Below are 23,543 nucleotides of genomic sequence, written 5' to 3'. Positions count from 1 at the left end.
GCTTGTAATGGTATTGGGCATTAGAGGAGCCAACCTTCATTGATCTGGTGACATTTTGACCACTTTCTCAAACACTCAGGGTCTGTTTTACACTGCAAAAGGCATAATGTCACACAAGGGTGTTGTATTGGAAGTAGTGGACTGTGACTGTGCTAAAGGCTATGGCCTTGAAGCTGCTTTAGGGCGCACTCTCACTATGTACAGTTGCCTCGAACCGGGCCAAAGCACGATTGTCCCCTCTCCCGTCTCCCCCGATGGCCCACACTCACATTACATTCAGGCCTGGGCACGCTTACGTCATCGATGATGCGCAGGTCAGAAGTGCTCTCGCTCAGCACAGTGGAGATTTCTTCAGGTATATCGTCGTTTAAGTCATTTGATATGCAGTGACACGCAGTCAAATATTTCGCCGAACAGATTAGCCACTTTTGACACTCATAAACAATCATTAAGTCCTCGTGCCGCAGGAGTTAGGAGGTTTGCTGAAGGTGCGCAGCTTTCCTGCAGTGAGGGGTTTACGTCTTTAATTAACTACAACAGTTTGCGTTCATTAAACAGAAAGAATGGTTAATAAATCCATATGAAACAGTTCCTTAAAAGTCACGTCTTGCTTTCAGTTTTGGGCTCAGGCACGTTTTGCACTCACACACAAGCGTACCGCACCAAAGCCCAAGAGAACCACGCTCTGGCACACCTCTTCCAAGTGAACAGTGCCTGAGCCTGATTCAGAGCACTCACACTTCTCAAACGATCCAGGAAACGGGCCTGGGCACAGTTCGGATAGCATAATGCGAATAGGCCCTTAGAGTTGAACTTTAAGCATTATTGTTGTATATACAAACACATAAATTCTGTCAACCCATATAGACTCTGATATATGGCAATATATGCAAATTAGATATATGACATACATTTATGTTTGGATTTCACATATACAGTTTTATGCAAAAATTTGGACACGCCTCTGTGGTTGCATAATAATGTACTCTATCTTTATAAGAGAAGATCACAGTGAAATGCCATTCAATTTCCAGAGAAAGCTAGATAATGTCATGTTTTTCAGACAGAAATACGTGGTGTAGAAGTATTGAGATGTGTGAAATTAAACTGAAACTGAAATATAGGCTATGCAAAAGTTTGGATCTTTTGTGTGGTTTTCAAAACCTGTAGTCACCTAATGCTGATTGATTACAACAAAAAAATTATTTGATTGACTCAGCGAACCGAAACAATCCGAACACAGTTGCAACAAAACATGAAAAAAGGATATTTAAGATAGCTGATTGCTAGTTGTGCTTCTCCTTATTGTGAACCTGAAAGTAGCAACATGGGAACCTCAAAATAATTTTCTATTGACCTAAAAACTAGGATAATTCACCAACATGAATTAGAAGAAGGATGCAAAAAGCTATCCCAAATGTTTAAAGTCTCTATCTCCATAGTCAGAAATATAGTAAGAAAATGGAAGGCCACAGGAACAGTTCTTGTGCAGGAAAGATGTGCTAGACCAAGAAAAATATCCGAAAGGCAAAAGCTAAGAATGGTTAGATAGACAAACCACAGACCACCTCTAAAGAGCACCAGAAACATCTTGCTGCTGATAATGTCATTGTACATCGTTTCACAGTCCAGCACACTCTTCACAAAGAACAGCTCAATGAAAGGTGATGCAAAAGAAGCCTTTTCAATCTGCCAACAAGAAGAGTCGTTTGAGGTATGCAAAGCCTGAATCATTTTAGAAAAATATACTGTGCACAGATGCCACAACAATAGGTGCTTTGCATGGTGAAAAAATAACACATAATTCCAGGAGAAGAACACGCTCCCTAATGTAAATTGTTGTGGAGGGTCCATCATGCTGTGCGGATGTGTGGCAAGCACAAGTATTGGAAATCTTGTCAGAGTTAAAGGTCATATGGATTCCACCCAGTATTAGCAGATTCTGAAGAACAATCTTCAGAAATCCAGTTAGTCCAGGGTTGGATGTTTCAGCAGGACAAATACCCAAAGCACAGTTCCAGGTCTACCAAGTAATTCATCCTCATACATGATACAATGTTCTAGAATGGCCATTCCAGTTCCCAGACTTAAACATCCTTGAAAATCTATGGAAAGATTTGAAAAGTCTGTTCATATTCGGCACCCATCAAACCTGACTGAACTAGAGAAATTTCGCAAGGAAGAATGGCTCAAAATGCCTTCAGCAAGAATTCAAGAACTTATTCTTGACCAGGGGTCTCAAAGGCAGAGTCTGGGTGAGGTTGGGCCGCATCAGGTTTTCCACAAGAAATTAATTGTATTATTAATTTTTAATTTTTAATTTGTTTATTTTTTCATCCAATTTTGTATTAAAAAAGTACAAATTAAGAGATTTGAGAACACTGGAAATTTTTTAACACAAAATAAGATGAACAAATAAACAAATAAAAAATTTATAAGAAAATAAATCAATCAGTAATAAATAGTAATAATAATAATGATAATAATAATAACATTTACTGTTATCCGCTGTGCTGTTGTTACAGGTAAAAAAAGCAACACTGTGTTGTTGTCAATTGTTTTGACTACTTTTACATCATATAGAATTATATGTAATATTTATTGTGTGAGGCGATGCAAATGACACACAAATAACGGTGCGACTCTATAATTGCTCCAGGTTACCGGGGACTCTTATTGCCGATGTGTGACTGCAGACGACTACATGAGGCTGCATTGAGTTCCTTACTTTTCTTTTATCCCACCATGTACGCATTGTAACGGCCGCTTAATGCTTGATGTTCAGTGTAAACAAATGTCATGGCCCCATTAGGATGACTTCTTCTCTGAGTTGGAGCTCAGTTCCGTTCCGGTGAGCTCTGAGGTAAAGTGTGTGATGGTTGCTCTACCGCTGTTTAATTCTTTTCATAATATCACATTTTATTTTGCGATGGAAGTTTCAGTGTCTTTTTTATTTCCTTTTGCCCACTCATTGTCGTTGACTGGCATCATTTTGATTTCTTTTCTGTTCACTGCGCGCGAAATAATAACCAACCAATGAGAGTGATTGTAAATGCAAGAAAGATGATTGGCTGAAAATATTGCGCACAGACAATCCACAGCATTCGCTGCACTCATTCTCTCTCTCTCACACACACACATGCAGGTATTCACTGCGCACAAGTTAATGCTGAATCAATTAAAATAAATACCAGAAAGAAAAAAACAAATATCTGACATTTCCCAGAACAGGATTCAGGTGTCATGGATTGGTCAGGCTCTCACGACCCCCACTCACGAAGATCACCATCACCTGACTTCTAATGAGCACACAGCTGCATCACATTCACGAGCACCAGATAAAAGCACAGCACTCCAGTCGCTCATTGTCCGGGCTCGTCTCGACGAAAGCGGACAACTGAGCGACCACTCAGCGTAGTCATCCTCAGCTAAAACAAACGATTTACTTACCTGTTCTCTTTGTATTCCTCCTAGTCTTCCTGGTCCTCCCGAATCGTCCTGTCTTCCAGTCCTTCCAAGTCTGTGTCATCCTCTGTCAGCTGTATCTGGTGTGTGCTGTCCATCCTCGTGTATTCCTGTTACCCAGCCACGGAGGAAAAGACCCCAACATCATTCCTGATCCTCCTGGCTATCCTTCATGTGCTCCTTGTTGTCATTTAATAAACACCCTAACGTTCCCTTACCTCTGTCTCCTGTCCGCTTCATAACAGAAGCCCGGACCCATAACGACGACAACATGAGCACCCCCGATCACCTTCAAGAGCTGGTGGACCAGTTGAAGCGGATTCTACAGCCACCAGCTCCACTTTCCAACGCACCACCAGCACCGAGCACTTCCGCCTCCACAGTTTCTTCTTCGGCCCTTCCTTCCAGTCCCATGGCCCGACCAGCGCCCTACTCAGGCGGAGCGGGGGAGTGCAATGGTTTTCTGTTACAATGTTCCCTCATATTCGAAATGCAACCTTCTCTATATCCCACAGATAAGTCGAAGATCGCCTACATCGTATCTCTACTCTCTGGACCTGCACTTAAATGGGCTGAGACGATCTGGAACCAAGCCGGGCCGGTCATGAATTCCATCACTACCTTCACGGAGTATTTCAAAGAGGTGTTTGGACGTTCTGATGGGGAAGTAGCCGCTGGAGAGCAGCTGTATCATCTAAAGCAAGGTACTCTATCTACACAGGAATATGCTCTCCGGTTTCGCACTCTAGCAGCTGCAAGTGGATGGAATGAGAGATCGTTGTTGACCACGTACCGGCTCGGCTTGGAACCCACTCTCCGAATCCAACTGGCCACATTAGATGATACAATGGGTCTGGAGAGATTCATCCAACATTCTCTCCGATGTTCCGATCGTCTCCGTTCCTATCAACAGGACACCATCACCCCCTCGTCTGCACTCCTCCAATCGCCTGAGTCAACAGCCTCTCCAGAACCAGAACCCATGATAATAGAGTCTGGAAGACTGACATCAGCGGAACGACAGAGGAGGCTGACCCGGGGTCTGTGTCTATACTGCGGTGTCAGTGGACACACCCGTATGGAGTGTCCCCTTCGTCCCATTCGGACTTCAGTGAGTGTATTCAGTACGAATATTGAACAATGTAAACCACTTACTACCACCGTACAAATAACTACTGCCTCTATTTCTCTCCTTGTCACAGCCCTCATCGACTCCGGGTCAGCAGGGAACTTCATCTCCCAATCCCTCTGTCGTCAACTCCACCTCCGTACTGAGGCGTCCTCGCATATATACCAGATACAACCGATAACCCAGTGCACTCGATCTTCGACCCGTATCCATCGACAATGCGAAGACATCCTTCTTCAAGTGGGGTTGTTACATCAAGAGAGGATTCAATTTCTGGTTCTGGAGGGTGCAAATATGGACATCATTCTAGGGCGCCCGTGGCTGGTGAAGCACGATCCCATCATCTCTTGGGGCACAGGAGAGATAAAGAAATGGGGATCTGGATGTACACCTGCCTGTTTTCCAAATCTCCCTCTTCAAGGTCGGAACCCCATTTCTTTGTTTGCAACATCGGTCGAGAGCCCTCCTGAGAAGCAGTCTATCCACATTCCTAAGGAGTACAGCTCCTTTCATGATGTCTTCTGCCCCAAGAGAGCTTCCCAGCTACCGCCGCATCGGCCATGGGACTGCGCGATCGACCTAGTTCCAGATGCCCAGTTGCCAAGAGGTAGGATCTACCCGCTCTCGCTTCCAGAGAATCAGGCAATGGAAGATTACATAAGGGAAGCTCTGAGTCAGGGGTACATACGTCACTCAAAATCACCAGCCGCCTCAAGCTTCTTCTTTGTGGCCAAGAAGGACGGAGGGCTGCGTCCATGCATCGACTACAGGGTCCTAAATAACGGTACAGTAAAATACCGATATCCCCTTCCTCTGGTACCAGCCGCTTTGGAACAGCTCCGAGAAGCTAAAGTCTTCACTAAATTGGACCTCCGCAGCGCGTATAATCTGATAAGAATACGTGAGGGGGACCAATGGAAGACAGCATTCGTGACCCCTACTGGCCACTATGAATATGAGGTCATGCCTTACGGTCTGGTCAACGCCCCCTCCGTATTCCAAAACTTCATTCATGAAGTCCTCCGGGAGTTTCTTCACCACTGTGTAATAGTGTACATAGATGACATCCTCATTTACTCCCGGAGTGAGGCCGAACATCGCCAACACGTTGCGGAGGTCCTACACACATTGAGAGAACATCACCTCTACCTCAAAGCGGAGAAATGCTCATTCCACCAGAAGTCGATTCATTTCTTGGGATACATCATTGACCAAACCGGTATACGTATGGATGGGAAGAAAATTGAGGCTGTTCTATCCTGGTCAGAACCCACTTCCATTAAGGAGCTCCAGAGGTTTCTTGGGTTTGCTAACTTTTATAGACGGTTTATCAAGGACTACAGCAGGATTACATCACCTCTCACTAATCTCCTCAAGGGTAAACCCAAAGGACTGGAGTGGACCAAAGAAGCAGCCGCAGCCTTCCGCCTTCTTAAGAAGGAGTTCACAAGGGCCCCACTCCTGACTCATCCTGACCCAAATCTTCCTTTCGTGGTGGAAGTGGACGCATCCACCACCGGCGTCGGGGCAGTATTATCTCAACATCATGATACACCGCCCCGACTGCATCCCTGTGCCTATTTCTCTCGGAAGTTGAGCCCGGCGGAGCAGAATTACAGCATAGGAGACAGGGAGCTTCTAGCAATCAAGCTAGCCTTGGAGGAGTGGCGTCACTGGTTGGAGGGAGCCAAACATCCGTTCCAGGTGATCACAGATCACAAAAACCTCCAATACATCAAAGAGGCCAAGAGACTATGTCCACGTCAAGCCAGATGGTCACTTTTCTTCTCACGTTTTGATTTCTCCATTTCCTATCGTCCAGGACCCAAGAATCTAAGAGCAGACGCTCTCTCTCGTTTACACGAGCATCACGATCATGAAGAACTCCCAACGAAGATTCTTCCCGAACACATCTCCATTTGTCCGATCACCTGGAACGCTCCTCCAGTCGTTGCCACTCCGGAAGCCCCTGCTCCGCCGGGATGCCCTCCTCATCGGCAGTTCATACCACCTGAACACCGGGTAGATCTGATCCACTCCTTACATACCTCGCTAGGCACTGGACATCCAGGGATCAACAATACTCTCTCGCTAGTATCCCAACGATTCTGGTGGCCAAACATGGCAAGGGATGTGAGGCAATATGTTCAGGGCTGTAAGGACTGTGCCCAATCCAAGAGCCCACGTCATCTACCCGCTGGAAAGCTCCATCCCTTGCCGATTCCGAACCGTCCCTGGTCACACCTAGGAGTGGACTTTATCACTGACCTCCCTTCGTCAGAAGGTAATACCTGTATTCTAGTCATAGTAGATAGATTCTCAAAGTTTGTCAAACTAATCCCTCTGAAAGGTCTTCCCACAGCCTTTGAAACTGCCGACAATATCTTTAATCAAGTCTTCAGGTCATTTGGTATTCCAGAAGATATTGTGTCGGACAGAGGTCCACAGTTCATCTCACGTCTATGGAAAGCCTTCTTCAAGCTCCTAGGTGTGGCCGTCAGCCTCTCTTCTGGATATCATCCCCAAACCAACGGGCAGACAGAGAGGAAGATTCAGGAGGTGGGACGGTTCCTGAGGACCTTCTGCAGTGGTCACCAGAACTCCTGGAGCCAGTATTTGGGCTGGGCAGAATATGCCCAAAATTCACTGCGGCAACCCTCCACCGGACTCACGCCATTCCAGTGCGTCCTGGGCTTCCAACCACCGCTCTTTCCCTGGGATGGCGAACCATCTGATGTCCCCGCAGTGGATCACTGGTTCCGGGAGAGCGAGAGAGTCTGGGACGAGGCTCATCAACATCTGCAGAGGGCAGTCCGTCGAAGCAAGGTAACCGCCGATAGGAGAAGGTCTGAAGAACCCAGATACACACCCGGACAAAAGGTGTGGCTATCCACCCGGGACATACGCATGCGACTGCCCTCTCGCAAGTTAAGTCCCCGATTTGTTGGTCCCTTCACCATCGTGGAACAGGTTAACCCCGTCACCTACAAACTACAATTACCCTCTCACTACCGTATTCACCCTACATTCCACGTATCACTCCTGAAACCCTATCACGATCCTGTTCTTCCCTCCACAGAGCCTGACCACGAAGAGGAACCCCCTCCTCCACTGCTCCTAGAAGAAGGAGCCGTCTACGCAGTGAAGGAGATCTTGCGTTCCCGACGTCGTGGTGGCCAGTTGGAGTACCTGGTGGACTGGGAAGGGTACGGCCCCGAAGAAAGGACATGGGTTCCCAGAGCTGATATTCTCGATCCTAGTCTCATGGTGGAGTTTCATGAGAGCCACCCTGAGTTCCCAGCGCCTAGAGGCAGAGGGAGACCACCACGGCGTCGGAGGTGTCGGCCCTCAGGAGCGGGCCCTGGGGAGGGGGGTACTGTCATGGATTGGTCAGGCTCTCACGACCCCCACTCACGAAGATCACCATCACCTGACTTCTAATGAGCACACAGCTGCATCACATTCACGAGCACCAGATAAAAGCACAGCACTCCAGTCGCTCATTGTCCGGGCTCGTCTCGACGAAAGCGGACAACTGAGCGACCACTCAGCGTAGTCATCCTCAGCTAAAACAAACGATTTACTTACCTGTTCTCTTTGTATTCCTCCTAGTCTTCCTGGTCCTCCCGAATCGTCCTGTCTTCCAGTCCTTCCAAGTCTGTGTCATCCTCTGTCAGCTGTATCTGGTGTGTGCTGTCCATCCTCGTGTATTCCTGTTACCCAGCCACGGAGGAAAAGACCCCAACATCATTCCTGATCCTCCTGGCTATCCTTCATGTGCTCCTTGTTGTCATTTAATAAACACCCTAACGTTCCCTTACCTCTGTCTCCTGTCCGCTTCATAACATCAGGAAGATCCTGCTCAAATTTAAGCACTGATTTATATACACATATAACGTCCCGCTGTGCAGCAACTTAAAAAACTTATTTTGAAGTGTTGTGAATGAAGAGCGCTGGGACGAAACAAGGCAGCAAGCAGGCATGGATGAAAACACTCTATGGCACCGCTGCTGTAACTTTCACTCATTGGGAAATGTTTCTCTGCATGCGTCATGTCCAGCCGATGTCCTTCCCCCGAGAGCCATATACCCCGACATGATTGGTGGGTTCGTTCAGCTCCACACACAAAACTGTAAAGTGCTATGCATATCAAACTCGATGGGCAGCACTAACATTAAACTTAACCTGCGGGCCGCAATTGGCCTACAAGTTTGAAACCCCTGTTCTTGACTATAAGAATCATCTACAGGCTGTTATTTCGACTAATGGTGGCTGTACAAAAGATTGATGTCATTATTCTGTTGGGGTGCCCAAATGTTTGCATCTGTCTGTTTTTGCAATGACTTAAGTTGCATTGCATCTGTTGATTAAATAAATGTTATGTCAGAACTGAAATGTTGCTTTTTCCCTAGGGTATAAAATATATCCAAATGAAATTGCTGATTTGAAAGGCCAGCAGGTTATGGCTTACAATTAGGAAAATTATCGGAGTGGCCAAACTTTTGCATGACTGTATAAAATACGTCAAAATATTACAATAACTTCCATTTACATATTCTTACATAAGCTATAATCCATTTACATAAGCTATAATCTTATATATGTGTTCATAGACGGCTATATATATATAATATTTGAACATACATTTACATATTTGTAATTCCAATGGTTGAAAAAAAATATATATTTAAATGTATTTTAAAATATATGTTGCATATATGTATAAAAATAATTTATATGGGTGAAATCCAAATTTCAACTTGTATATCATATGTAACTTGAATATATTTCCATTTATCAGAATTCTATATGATAAACACTCTTGGAGGAACAAGCCTTGGAGGAAACGTTTTTGCAATTTCGTAATAACTTTTTCCCACTGTGTCCTATCTCGATATTGTGTGGTTGGCAAAAAGTATCAACAATAACAAACAACACTCTTATGTAAAAGCCAAGACTCAAATCATAGTAAACAATGAGTAAACACCCCAGTCTCTTGCTTGCTCTTTCATTGTCCGTTGGCACTGATGTTTTGCACTGATTTGCAAAAAAGATTGTCATGGTCAGCGATTTACCCAACCCTGGCCTTCACTACTGATCACGATTGAATATCCAAATGGAAAGGCAGCATTGGCAAGGAAGTCAAATTGGACTGCAGTGCTGGACTCTGAGAGGGATCTCGTAAATTATACCGCATTGCTGGACTTATATGCAGAGTTAGAATGACTGCGTATAAATGACCATAACAGAAGAAGTAATAAAGGAGACTGGAAGCACTGTCAGCCTGTGATGCTTCATCAGTCCAAGAAAACAAAGTACGTGACTAAAGGAGATGGATGAAGAGCGGGTTTGTGTATAGAAGTATGGGTTGAAATTAAAAGACTTAAAGTTATAGTTCACATGCAGCCAATGAAAAACACCGACTTACATATTCTTTTAAGTTAAGTGGTAGTAAACATTTTATTTGGGCTGAATTTAAACAAACAAATTGAGTTGAACATTACTGAGTTCAGGGGCAACGCAGTGGCGCAGTAGGTAGTGCTGTCGCCTCACAGCAAGAAGGTCGCTGGTTCGAGCCTCAGCTGGGTCAGTTGGTGTTTCTGTGTAGAGTTTGCATGTTCTCCCTGCATTTGTGTGGGTTTCCTCCGGATGCTCCGGTTTCCCCCACAGTCCAAAGACATGCGGTACAGGTGAATTGGGTAGGCTAAATTGACCGTAGTGTATGAGTGTGAATGAGTGTGTGTGGATGTTTTTCAGAGATGGGTTGCGGCTGGAAGGGCATCCGCTGCGTAAAACAAATGCTGGATAAGTTGGCGGTTTATTCTGCTGTGGCGACCCCAGATTAATAAAGGGACTAAGCCGACAAGAAAATGAATGAATTACTGAGTTCAATTTGTTTGTTTAAATTCAACACATATAAACTGCAACAATTTTGCAGACATAGTTTTTACAGTGCACACTAAATTAAAAGGCATATTTGAATAAGCATAACTTAAAAGGCATAGTTCATGCAGAAATAAATGTACTACAACGTAAAAAATGGAGGGCTCCATATAATTCATTCATGTTGTCTCAACATAACTGATTAACTGATTTTTACCACTTTAAGTTGATTAAACATAAAACAATTAAGTAGTCCCCCCAAAAATCTCAAGAATTGTGTTGTTTAAGTTCCTTTTAAATATGTAGTTTGAATAAGCAGTAAAAAGATTTAGAGACTGAATATCTGTAAGACTGTAAACTCTTTTTTTCTTTTGTGTTGCAATGAGGAACCCTATCGACTATTATAAAATGGAAAATAAAAACTAACATAATATTTTGAGTGTCACAACAAAAAGAAAGGCATTCCTTTGCAAATGATGACAGAATGTCAAGCTTGGGGATGAACAATACATGGGGGTAGCACCTTACTGGTATATGTTTAAATCTTTAAACACTAAATGTATAAATAAACACTCATCGAATTTTAAAATAACCCATACAGTTAAAGACAAAATTATTGGAACTCATGTAAAATTAAAAATACTGTTAGATCAGGGTTTTTTTTTCAAACATATCTAATATATCGCATTAACTCTACATTAACAGATGTTAGTAAACAGATTATAACTGCTTATATATAATGTGCTTATTGATTGTACTTTCATACTTTGTTAATGATTATTTTTTCAGTACTAAATTAAGCATTGCATCATTTGCAAACCAGTGATTTGAGAGAAGTTGCTGGTTTTAAAAGATTATTCAGAATGCTCAAGTAAATGATTAATAAACTATTCTAATTAATGTTTATTTATCTCATAATTTAGGAAAATATTAATAGTTAATTTGTACTCTATGTTAAATAAATGCTTTATTAACTTCATTCAGTTTTGTGACCTAATCTAAAGGGAGGACTATTTAGGCTTTTAAATCCCTTATAAATGACAATTAAAGGCTCAGATATTCTAAACAGAAAAAAAAGAAAATAAACGACTGTCATGATTACCAGCGATCTCTAACCACCAGAGGTCGCTGGTAAGAACTCCCTTTCACATGGACTACATCTTATGAACTACAAATTCAGTCATGCCACACACACACACCTGCTCCAAGTCTCCACTGATTGGACTCCCACAGCTGATGCTGCTTCTGGACTAATCACACACACACTACTTTAGCAGCACACACACTCACTTCCTGGCCGAGTCTTGTTTACCTGTAAAGTGACAATTCGTTTTCCTTAGTCTAGTTTCTCCGTGTTTTGACCCTTGCCAAGTTTGTCTGTTTGTCCATGTTCACTGCCTGCCTTCCGACCTCTCGCCTGTTATAGTGACTACGATTCTGGATTTGCCTTTATTCATCTGTTTGCACCTGTGTTGACCCTTGCTTGCCTGACTACCGAATAAACCTGCACTTGGATCCTAGCATTGTCTCTGTTATCCACGTGTTACAACGACTTTATTCATTTCTATTCATTCGAAGATACACAAATAAAATGGCATCAAATGAAAAATAAATCTTTGCAATCTTAACTAAAATAAATTCATTGCACAGTTTAAACATCGCTAAATAACATTGAAATGTTTTACATTATTTTGTTAAATTATTATATTGTTGTTGTTTTATCCAATTTGATGTTGTATTTTGACACTCCTGTTACTCAGCGATGTTTAAACTGCACAGTAAGTTTACTTTTTAGATAAGATTGCCAAGATTTAATGTTCATTTGATACTGAGCCTTTAATTGTCATTTATTAGGGATTTATAAAGCATAAATAGTCCTCACTAGATTAGGTCACAAAACTGCATGAAGTTGAGTTTATAAAGCATTTATTAACATACAAGTTAACTATTAATATATGCCTGAATAATAAAATATAAATGTTGATTTGAATAGTTTGTTAATCATTTACTAACTCATTCTGAATGATGTTAAAAAACCCCAACTACTCTGAAATATAAATGATTTGTAAATAATGCAATACTTAATTTAGTCATGAAAAATGAATCAATAACAAAGTATGAAAGAACAATTACTAAATACATTTTAAATGTGCTTATAAGTCAAGAATAGAGCATTTATATCTGCTGTTATAAACTACTTATTAACGTATATTAATGTAGAGTTAATGCTCAACATATAATGAATTCATTTTTTGCTAATGCTTAATAGATGATTCATAGTGTGTAGTTCTTATAAAGTGTTGCACACATTTCTTTTGTCTTTGCCATGATAACAGTATATAATATTTTACTAGTTATTTTGCAAGATATCTGTATTCAGCTTAAAGTGCAATTTGAAGACTTAACCAGATTAATTAGGTTGAATTTGGTTTATTAGGTAAGTCAAGCACACAGTGGTTTCTTCTGCAGCCAATAATTTAAAAAAATCTTAAGTGGGGCTAAAAGTATTGACCTTAGCAGTTTTCACATTTAAAAATATATTTATTTTTATTCCAACCAAACTAAAAGAAATAAAACTTTCTCCAGAAGAAAAATATTACATAAATAATGGAAATACAGTTACAATTGCATTAAAATATTTAAAAGATATAACTCCACAGGAGCAAATAATTTTGTATTCAACTGTATATATACTGTAGGTTATCACCAATAATGAAAATAATTTGTACTAAATATTGTATTAGTACTATTATGCCAAGTATTATTTTATGATGACACAGCATAAAAAAGTTGCATAAAAACTTTCTCTGGCTTTGGCTGTGTGTGTGGTGTTAAATAAAGATCCCTTTTCCAAATGGAGGACAGTAGTGTTTGTCATGCCCACCTGCCTGAACAAGGAGCCACCAGGTGGTGACAATGGCGGTTAGGAAGGCTCAGAATGATTTATGCTAATGCAATGCCAGGTCAGCGGCTCTGCACTGCGTTTTAGTGCCAACGAGAGCCTCAACACACATCAGCAAGCACTGAGGCAGGGCTTACCATCCATGCCAACATAAACATGATTCTTCAACATAACGAGCAAAACAAATAACGTTTAAATCCTGCAAAACGCATTAACCAAATGACAGAAATAATAATGTTAAATGTAAATCACACACTAAGACAAATAACCTCAAGATATATACAAAACAAAACTCTAAATAAGTGTGACAGGCTTTTAATGAGGTGTAAATGTGTTTGAATTCTCAGGCCAACACCATGCTTGGAGCGAATCTAATGATTTGGTGCCCCGGACTGCATGAGCGCATAAGGATATGGGTTTTAAACCCCGGTGTCATGAAATATTCATTCTTCTCTATTATGGGTCCACACATACTGTATACCACAAACACAAATGTACAAATGGTCTGTCACCCTTCTGTAAAATATGCTCTAGGCACTTCTGAAAGTGTGACTGATAAGGTGAATTACTGAATAACAATGAGTGACATACTGGACTAAAGTATCCAGAGACACCTGCGCTCAACCAAGAAAAAGAGCGCTATACGTCATTCACAGCTTTTACACAAAATAAACAACTGCACAAACAAGAGGAAAATGCCATCAGGAGCTGGGAAGAAGGTTGAGAAGAATTATAATTAATAATTGGATATTTTCCATAAGAAATGTACAGCTGAAGGCAATATGATTAGCATTCTGTGAAATGTTTTTTTTTTTTCTCAACTGTTAGGTAAAAGGAATTTATTTTTGTCTCTTTTTCTTTTCATTAATCAATTGTATTTGTATTGCTTAAAGGTGATATATTAACCAAACTTCTTCTCTGTTGTGATACGCCTTGCATACAAATGAAGCATTTTTGCAGAAGTAGATGAAGCTGATAGAAATGCAATGGCCTGATTGTCTAAAATTATCTTGAGCTCTGCAGCTATCAACTTCCTGTGAGCAGAGATGGGTTGAAAATGAACACATAATACTTGCAGTTGAGAAGTTTAATGCTTTTAAACTTGTGCAGAGAATTTGTAGAAAAAGAGGATGTATGTATGGGTGCGGCCAACGGAGGACTGGAGAATATCAATTGACGAATTCCACTAAACTCCACCTGTTAATATCAGCTGCATATAAAAGCTTGAGTCAGGAAATTGTTGCAAATATCCTGAATGTAATTTTTGCATTACATTGGGGCTATCAGAATTCTGTGAATAGAATTATTCATTTGTCTCCAATAAATGACTAATATTTTTGACATTGAAGAAAAGCCTCTCCTGACCTTTTTTATTGAACACACATGGAATTGATTAGATATTCCAACGCAACACAATTTGGGAAATAACTTTTAATAACTGATTTCTAATAAAAAATGTTGGTCTCTTCTACGATGACAGTACATAATATTTTACTAGTTATTTTACATGATACTAGAATTCAGCTTAAAGCGCCATCAAGGTATAATTACGTTAATTAGGTTGACTAAGCAAGTTAAGTTAATGAGGCAAGGCATGGGACAACAGTGGTTTGTTCTGTAACCAATCTAAAAAAAATTCTTAAGGGCTATTAATATTCACCATTGAAAAAAATGTAAAAACTGCTTTTATTACTTTCATTTATCATTCATTTTCATCCGCATTTCCAGGGCCGGGTCGTGGGGGCAGCAGTCTTAGGAGAGAACGCCAAACTTCCATTTCCCCAGACACTTCTTCGAGCTCCTCCGGGGGATCCAAAGGCATTCCCAGGCCAGCCGAGAGACAGAGTCCCTCCAGCATGTCCTTGATCTTCCCTGAGGCCTTCTCCCAGTGAGACATGCCTGGAACACCTCCCTAGGTAGGCATCCAGGAGGCATCCGAGACACATGCCCATGCCACCTCAGCTGACTTCTTTCGATGAGGAAGAGCAGCTGCTCTACTCCGAACTCCTCCCGGGTGACAGAGCTCCTCACCCTATCTATTAGGGTACGCCTCGTCACCCTGCAAAGAAAACTCATTTCAGCCGCTTGTCTCCGAGATCTTGTCCTTTTGGTCATGACCCAAAGCTCATGACCATAGGTGAGAATAGGAACGTAGATTGACCGGTAAATTAAGAGATTTGTCTTTCGGCTCAGCTCCTTTTTTAGTTATACTGTAGTTCACTTCTTTTAAACTTCATTGGAAATAAATATAATGTCATTTGGAACTGTTCTTTTAAACAGAAAGAAATACAATTGGTCAGAATATAGTCCCTCCAGCGTGTCCCGGGTCTTCCCCGAGGCCTCCTCCCAGTGGGGCATGCTTGGAACACCTTCCTAGGTAGGCGTCCAGGAGGCATCTGAAACAGAAGCCCGAGCCACCTCAGCTGACTTCTCTCGATGTGGAGGAGCATCGGCTCTACTCCGAGCTCCTCACCCTATCTATAAGGGTGTGCCCCATCACCCTGCGAAGGAAACTCATTTCAGCCGATTGTATCCGAGATCTTGTCCTTTCGGTCATGATCCAAAGCTCATGACCATAGGTGAGAGTAGGAACATAGGTTGGCCGGTAAATTGAAAGGTTTGCCTTTCGGCTCAGCTCCTCCTTTAGTTATACTGTAGTTCACTTCTTTTAGACTTCATTTTAAATAAATATAATGTCATTTGGAAGTGTTCTTTTAAACAGAAAGAAAGACAGTTGGTCGGAATATAGTCCCTTCAGAGTGTCCTGGGTCTTCCTTGAGGCCTCCTCCCGGCCGGACATGCTTGGAACACCTCCCTAGGTAGGCATCCAGGACGCATCCGAAACCGATGCCGGAGCCACCTCAGCTGACTTCTCTCGATGTGAAGAAGCAGCAGCTCTACTCCGAACTCTTCCTGGGTGACAGCGCTCCTCACCCTATGTATCCTCACCCTGCGAAGGACACTCATTTTGGCCACTTGAATTTTGGCGATCTTGTCCTTACGGTTGTGACTCAAAGCTCATGACCGTAGGTGAAAGTAGGAACATACCTGTAGGTAAATTGAGAGGATTTTCCTCCAACCTGGAGATGGCAAACCAGCTTTTTTAAAAGAAACACCATGGCCTCGGACTTGGAGGTGCTGATTCTCATCCCAGCCGCGTCACACTCGACAGAAAACTAGTGCATGCTGAAGGTCCATGTTCATTGACACCAACAGAACAACATCATCAGCCAGGAGCCAGGCTTTTATTCCAGCCAAAATAAAATAAATAAGGCTTGCTCCACAAGAAAAACATAATAGGAAATAATGTGGAAATGTAATTGCTCTCTTAAACATCACTTGGGAAATATAAAAAAAAAAAATAATAAAAAACTTTCTCAAAGGCAAATAATTTTGCCTTTAACTCTATGTTATCTTTAAAAATGTGCAAATAAAATGGAGGTGCTGAAACCTCACCAAAGAGCAAACATTAAATATAACATTTGTGATATAACAATCGTGGCAAGTGCAATATTTCGTAGTTCAAACGGAAACTGGGTATCAAGAAACCCTCATTTCAAGCTTAATAACCAGTGGTCATTTTAAACAGCCATCGGCAAAGAAACCCCAGCATAAAATGACATATTATAATGGGACATGTAATTTGACTGATTTGTCCCAACCTCCTTAAACACAATTTTGCATATCACAAACTGTTGTTGCTAAGAAACATATTGACTGCTGTTGCTAGGATACAATTAATTGGCTCATGTCTGAACAGAGAATGTCTGGTGTGTTTGTCTTAAAATAGATGAAAGCTTACAGTTATATTCACATACTTACAAAGAAAGTCACACCTCAGTATTTGTTGATGAGGCTGGCTCTAATGATACACGGATACCGTGCTAGATTATTATAACTAGTGGCTTATTACCTGCAAGCCATTGGGTGTTTATTTGTACTTGTAAGATACATATTCTGCAAGATCTTAGTTATACTGTAGTTCACTTCTTCTTTTAAACTTTATTAAACTTTATTAAGTGATCTTTTAAACAGAAAGAATGAAAGACAATTGGTCAAAATAATAAATTATTTTCCATCCATGTAAAATACTATTAGTTTAAACAAAAAAAGTTATATGTAATATACACTCACCAGCCACTTTATTAGGTACACCTTATTAATACAGGGTTGGACCTCTGCCTTCAGAAATGCCTTAATCCTTCGTGGCATAGATTCAACAAGGTACTGGAAATATTCCTCAGAGATTTTGGTCTATATTGACATGATAGCATCACACAGTTGTTGCAGATTTGTTCGCTGCACATCCATGATGTGAATCTCCCATTCAACCACATCCCAATGGTGCTCTATTGGATTTAGTTCTGGTGACTGTGGGGGCCATTTGAGCACAGTGAACTGAAGAAACCAGTCTGAGATAATTCGTGCTTTATGACATGGCACGTTATCCTGCTGGAAGTAGCCATCAGAAGATGGGTACACTGTGGTCATAAAGAGATGGACATAATGAGCAACAATACTCAGGTAGGCTGGTGTGTTGACAAAATGCTCATTTGGTACTAATGGGCCCAAAGTGTGCCAAGAAAATATCCCCCACACGTTACACCACCACCACCAGCCTAAATCGTTGATACAAGGCAGGATGGATCCATGCTTTGAAGTTGTTGACGCCAAATTCTGACCCTACCATCCGAATGTAACTCATCAGACCAGACAACATTTTCTATTGTCTTCTCTTGCCCAATTTTGGTGAACCTGTGCGAATTGTAGCTTCAGTTTCCTGTTCTTAGCTGACAGGAGTGGCACCCGGTGTGGTCTTCTGCTGCTGTAGCCCATCTGCCTCAAGGTTTGCTGTGTTGTGCATTCAGAGATGCTCTTCTGCATACTTTGGTTGTAATGAGTGGTTATTTGAGAAACTGTTGCCTTTCTATCAGCTGGAACCAGTCTGGCCATTGCCGCTCACTGGATATTTTCTCTTTTTCAGACCATTCTCTGTGAACCCTAGAGATGGTTCTGCATGAAAATCCCAGTAGATCAGCATTTTCTGAAATACTCAGAAGTTGGACAGGTGTGCTTAATAAAGTGGCCGGTGAGTGTACATAAAAGTAAGATCATACAATTAAACAAACATAAATTTTTGGTCATTTTTTGGCAATGTGGTGGGTGTACTTTGAGATACAAGCATCCTTGATCACCATCTACAACATCTTATGCTTGTTCTCCAAGTGCAAAATGAAAAGAGGGTTAAACAGCTCTCTAGAATAAGCCAACAGGGTAAACAACTTGAAAAGAACATCCCTTCCAAAATTACACAGCACAACAGAGACAGGGAAAGGTTTCTCCCACCTACAGTCTAAACCTGCAGCTCAACCTAGTTAGACAAAGCTTCCGAGAATTGAGAGAAGAGATTCAATCACAATCGCATTAGCCAAGCCTGAAAACAGAAGTCATGGCATAATGCAGTTATTCAGCCAGGGACACCATCCATTCATGGGCCCGAATCACAGTTACTGAGACTTTACAAAACCAGGATTAAATCCCAGTCTGGTAGAAAATGAAGAGATGAGAACACAGACTTCCTTTTGAAGAAAGGGGATGATTGAGCTGTGCCTCCATTATTGTTAGAGTGTGTGGGAAAAGGCTTGTCCAATGCAACAAGAAAAAGACACTTTGATTTCTGCTGTTTGCTGAAGGTGTCTCAAGCATCTTTCAAGTTTATCTAACTTCGGGCATCACAGTTTTGGGAAACCAAGCCTTTTGGAAGGCTTTCATCTGTTCCAGCTACTGCGTTTTCACTTTCATCTCCTCCAGAGAGAACAGTTTAACCCAGAGTCCATTGACAGACTTATCCGTTAAGGAGAGATAAAGTGTGAAGCTGCAGCTGTAAAAAGCCAGAGAATGTGTCCTTTAAAGAGACACGCAATCAGCTATTTCATGTTCCTTGCGCAGTTGTGCAGTACAATCTGACAGATACAGTTTGGAAGTACATGTATACAGTTTTCAAGACTGTATTCAACAATGCTTTAGATTTACCATTTATCTGCAAGTTACACAACAGCTTTCGTTTAAAGAAATAGTTTTTACTCACTATTTCTTTACATGACTATTTATCCCCCTTTAAATATCAGTGTTTTTTAACCCCTTATTTTCACATTTTAATATCAAGGTGGGAAATAAACCTGTTTGTAACCATTGACACTCATATTAGGTAAAACCAATACAATGAAAGTCAATAGTCCTATTCAAAGTAACAAGAATTATGAGCAATCATACTTTTTTTTCCAAATTGTTCAGCTGATTTACCATTTTTTTCCAAATTGTTCAGCTGAATTACGGATAATGATTAACAAAATTGCTTTTACAGGGACTTAAATCAGTTGATTTAGTCAGGCTGCTAGAAAGCACAAGCGGCAAAAATCATAATAATAAAAAGAACAAACCTCATTTGCAAAGGAATTCCATAATAATACTCACTGCCTATTATCCATGTTCCCACATGCTGGAATTTACTTAAGAGAAAACACCACATCATAGAGCTATATTCACAAACCGTATTAGACTGGATCACCAACTACACGTCAATCAAACCCTCTGTGGGTTTGACCTTTATCGGTTTGACATTTAGATTCCTGAGGGCATCTCTAGAGGATAAGCTTCATGGCAGGCTTATGGGAGAACTTGTATAAATAAGTTAATTCTAGTTTACCTCAGAGAGCGCACAACAACAACAACTAGTGAAGTTGAAAGCACAAATCTTTATTCACACCCCACAGGCAGTGGGAGGCATCTGAGAACAATGTTATTCTGGAGCTGCAGCCACAAACCAGCAAAAACAAACAGGGCTTCTAATTATAATCGCCTCTTGCAGAGTTTTCCAGGCAATTTTAATCAGGCGCCTTGATGCTGGAGAATTATCATCACAAAGACAGGACACGGTGTAACAGTGACAGCCTTTGCTTTCAATGATGAAGCAACACAGGTCCACGGATCTGTGTCATGGTGGGAGCGTTTCGTAACCGCATTGATTGAGACTGCAGTCAGGAAATCTAGCGCTCCAGCTGTGTTTCAATTGTGCCCACCTCTATACGCCGTAATGGTGATGAAGCAAGTATTTACCATCTTCGAAACACAAACCATCATCAGTGCCTCTTTCAGCCAGCTCTTCTTCTTTATCAACACAATTCATGAGATGAAATGATTTAGGTTATTGTCAGTAAAAGAATGGTTGACTCAATATATTTGTGTCACTCATACATGTGACTTACTAAATATAAAAAGAGCCATTCTTGGGATGCTGTTCAGACTTTTCGAAGTTAAAATTAAATTGGCCCTTAATCAGAATCAGAAATCAGAAAAAGCTTTTTTGCCAGGTATGTTCACACATACGAGGAATTTGTTTTCGTGACAGAGCTTCTACAGTGCAACAGAATCACAGAGACAGAACAAAAAACAGATAAATATTTTAAAAAAAAATAGAAGTAGTGAATGCAAATATACAAATCGACAAGTGTATGTACAGGTATATTACTATATACAACGTTATACGTGCAGCTGTTATGTGCACATTGGCATGTAAAGTGTGTTGTTTAATAAGTGTATATGTGTATAAAAAGGGTATAGCAACTAGTGATGTTGGTTCCACAATAATTATCATCAAGTGTTCATGAGATGGATTGCCTGAGGGAAGAAACTGTTTCTGCGTCGGGCGGTTATGGTGCACAGTGCTCTGTAGAGGCGGCGCCAGTGATTGTGCGGGTACTTTCCCAACTTCACCAGCTGCTGCCTGTCCGTTAGAAAGCTGTTGATCCACTGACAGACAGAGGTGGGCACAGAGAGCCGAGTTATTTTGGGCAGGTGAAGTTTTGGGATGACAGTGTTAAACGCCGAGCTGAAGTCAACAAACAATATCCTCACATAGGTCCCTGGTCTGTCTCGGTGTTGCAGAACATATCGCAGTCCCGTATTGGCTGCATCATCCACAGACCTGTTTGCTCTGTAGGCAAACTGAAGAGAGTCCAGTGAGGGTTCAGTGATGTCCTTCAGGTGGGCCAGCACCAGTTTTTCAAAAGACTTCATGACCACAAATGTTAGCGCCACCAGTCTGTAGTCATTTAGTCCTGTAAGTTTGGGTTTCTTTGGGATGGGAATGATGATGAAGCGTTTGAGGCACTTCACTTCACTTCACACAGCATCAGTGACCTGTTGAAGATCAGGGTGAAGATGGGAGCCAGTTGGTCGGCACAGGATTTTTTTTTCCTCTTCTGTTTCCGGAAGAACTGGCGCACATCATCTTCGCTGAACTGAAGTGCAGGTATGGGGGAGACAGGTGGTGGTGGAGGTGTTAATGGTGGCGTGAAGAGCAGTTCAGAGTGGGTGTGGGGGCAGTAAAACTCATTCAGGTCATTTGCAAGATGTTCGTTGTCTACAGTGCTGGGGGATGGTGTCTTGTAGTTTGTGATGTTTTTCAAATGTTTCCACACGGATGCTGAGTCGCTGGAAGAGAACTGACTCCTTAGTTTGTCAGAATAGTTAGTTTTTGCGTGTGTATTTGGCCTGCTTATACAAGGCCCTCTCCCCATTCCTGTAAGCAACCTCTTTGGCCTGACGCAGCTGTCTGAGTTTTACAGTGAACCATGGTTTATCAGTGTTGTATGTGAGTTGAGTCCTGATAGGAATGCACACGTCTTCACAGAAACTGATATAAGATGTTACAGTCTCTGTGAGCTCATCCAGATCGTTTGCAGCAGTTTCAAATACACTCCAGTTTGTGAGGTCGAAACAAGCTTGTAGATCCCGCTCTGTTTCTTTAGTACATCTTTTCACAGATCTTAATACAGGTTTGGCTGTTTTCACTTTCTGCCAGTAGGTTGGTATGAGTTGAATCAAACAATGGTCAGAGTGCCCCAAAGCTGCTTGTTGGACAGAGCGGTATGCATTCTTTCCCTCTGTCTGCTCTCCATACTTTCTTGTCTGTTAATCTCCACTGCCCTGTCAATAAAGGTGAAAACCCCTAAAGAATAATAATAATAATAATAATAATAATAATAATAATAATAATAATAATAATAATAATAATAATAATAATAATAATAATAATAAAAACTCATCTGAGAGAAAAATAAATTAAAATCAAAAATGAAAAAATAATAATAATAATAATAAATTGAGCAAGTTTACCAATAAAAGAGTAAAGAAAAGAAAAAGATGAAAAAAATCACTTTAAGGAGTCAATTTTCCCTCTTTCCACTTATTTACTGTGTATTAGAGCTGATATCAACCTAATTTACTGATTTAGGTGAAAAAATTTTTTTTATTGTTGTGTCAGTCCTATATTTAGTGGTACAACTAGGTCCAAAATCAGGGAAATGTTTGGAGTAGTGAAGAAGTATATTTGAAATTTAATTTAAATAACAGCAAAAAGATATTCTCTCAGAAATATTTGTATGCAAATATATTTTCTATAAATAAAAATTTGACCATTTCTATATAAATTTAAAAACTATTTAAAATTATTTGATTATTCATTCTTTCATTTTTTTGGCTTAGTCCCTTTATTAATGAGGGGTCACCACAGCGGAATGAACCATCAACTTATTCAGCATATGTTTTACACAGCGGATGTCCTTCCAGAGCCTCCGGAGGAAACCCATGCACGAAAACATGGGAAGAACATGTAAACTCCACACAGAAATGCCAACTGACCCAGCCAAGTCTCCAACCAGTGACCTTCTTGCTGTGAGGCGATCATGCTACCCACTGCGCCACCATAACACCATAATTTGATTATTTTCTAAGAAAATACATTCATTTATAACACTAAATGAAAATCTTTACATAATTTCCAAAATATAACAAGCAAGAAACATACTTTTTAGAATGTAGTACTTCACTTATGGGTAAATAGCGCTCCATCAACCAATCACTGTGTGCACAGATAATAATCATGCTGACATCATCTATTGCAATGAGGTCTACCTCACCCTGACTCTTACAGTAGCTTAACACTTCTCTCTAATGCTTAGAAGCAGTTTGTCTGAGCACATTTGTAAATACTTTAAGTGTAAACTCGTTAAAATAACTCTCAATGCTATTTAAGAGAACTCTCAGTGTTAAGATAAATGTTTTTGTGAATATACGCCCAATTCCACACATAAAGCTATTGAA

At 41.0% G+C, this 23,543-nt stretch overlaps 1 protein-coding gene across 2 annotated transcripts in view; it reads right to left on the bottom strand.

The window, feature by feature from the left end:
- The window catches only part of necab2 (N-terminal EF-hand calcium binding protein 2), a 193,948-nt gene that overhangs the window by 55,551 nt on the left and 114,854 nt on the right, over positions 1 to 23,543 (bottom strand). The gene's annotated exons all lie outside the window — the stretch shown is intronic.

Source organism: Danio aesculapii, chromosome 18 (assembly GCF_903798145.1).
Source record: "Danio aesculapii chromosome 18, fDanAes4.1, whole genome shotgun sequence".
NCBI lineage: Eukaryota > Metazoa > Chordata > Actinopteri > Cypriniformes > Danionidae > Danio > Danio aesculapii.
Note: the sequence above shows the minus strand (reverse complement) of the source record. Positions and strands in the feature narration are given on the sequence as shown.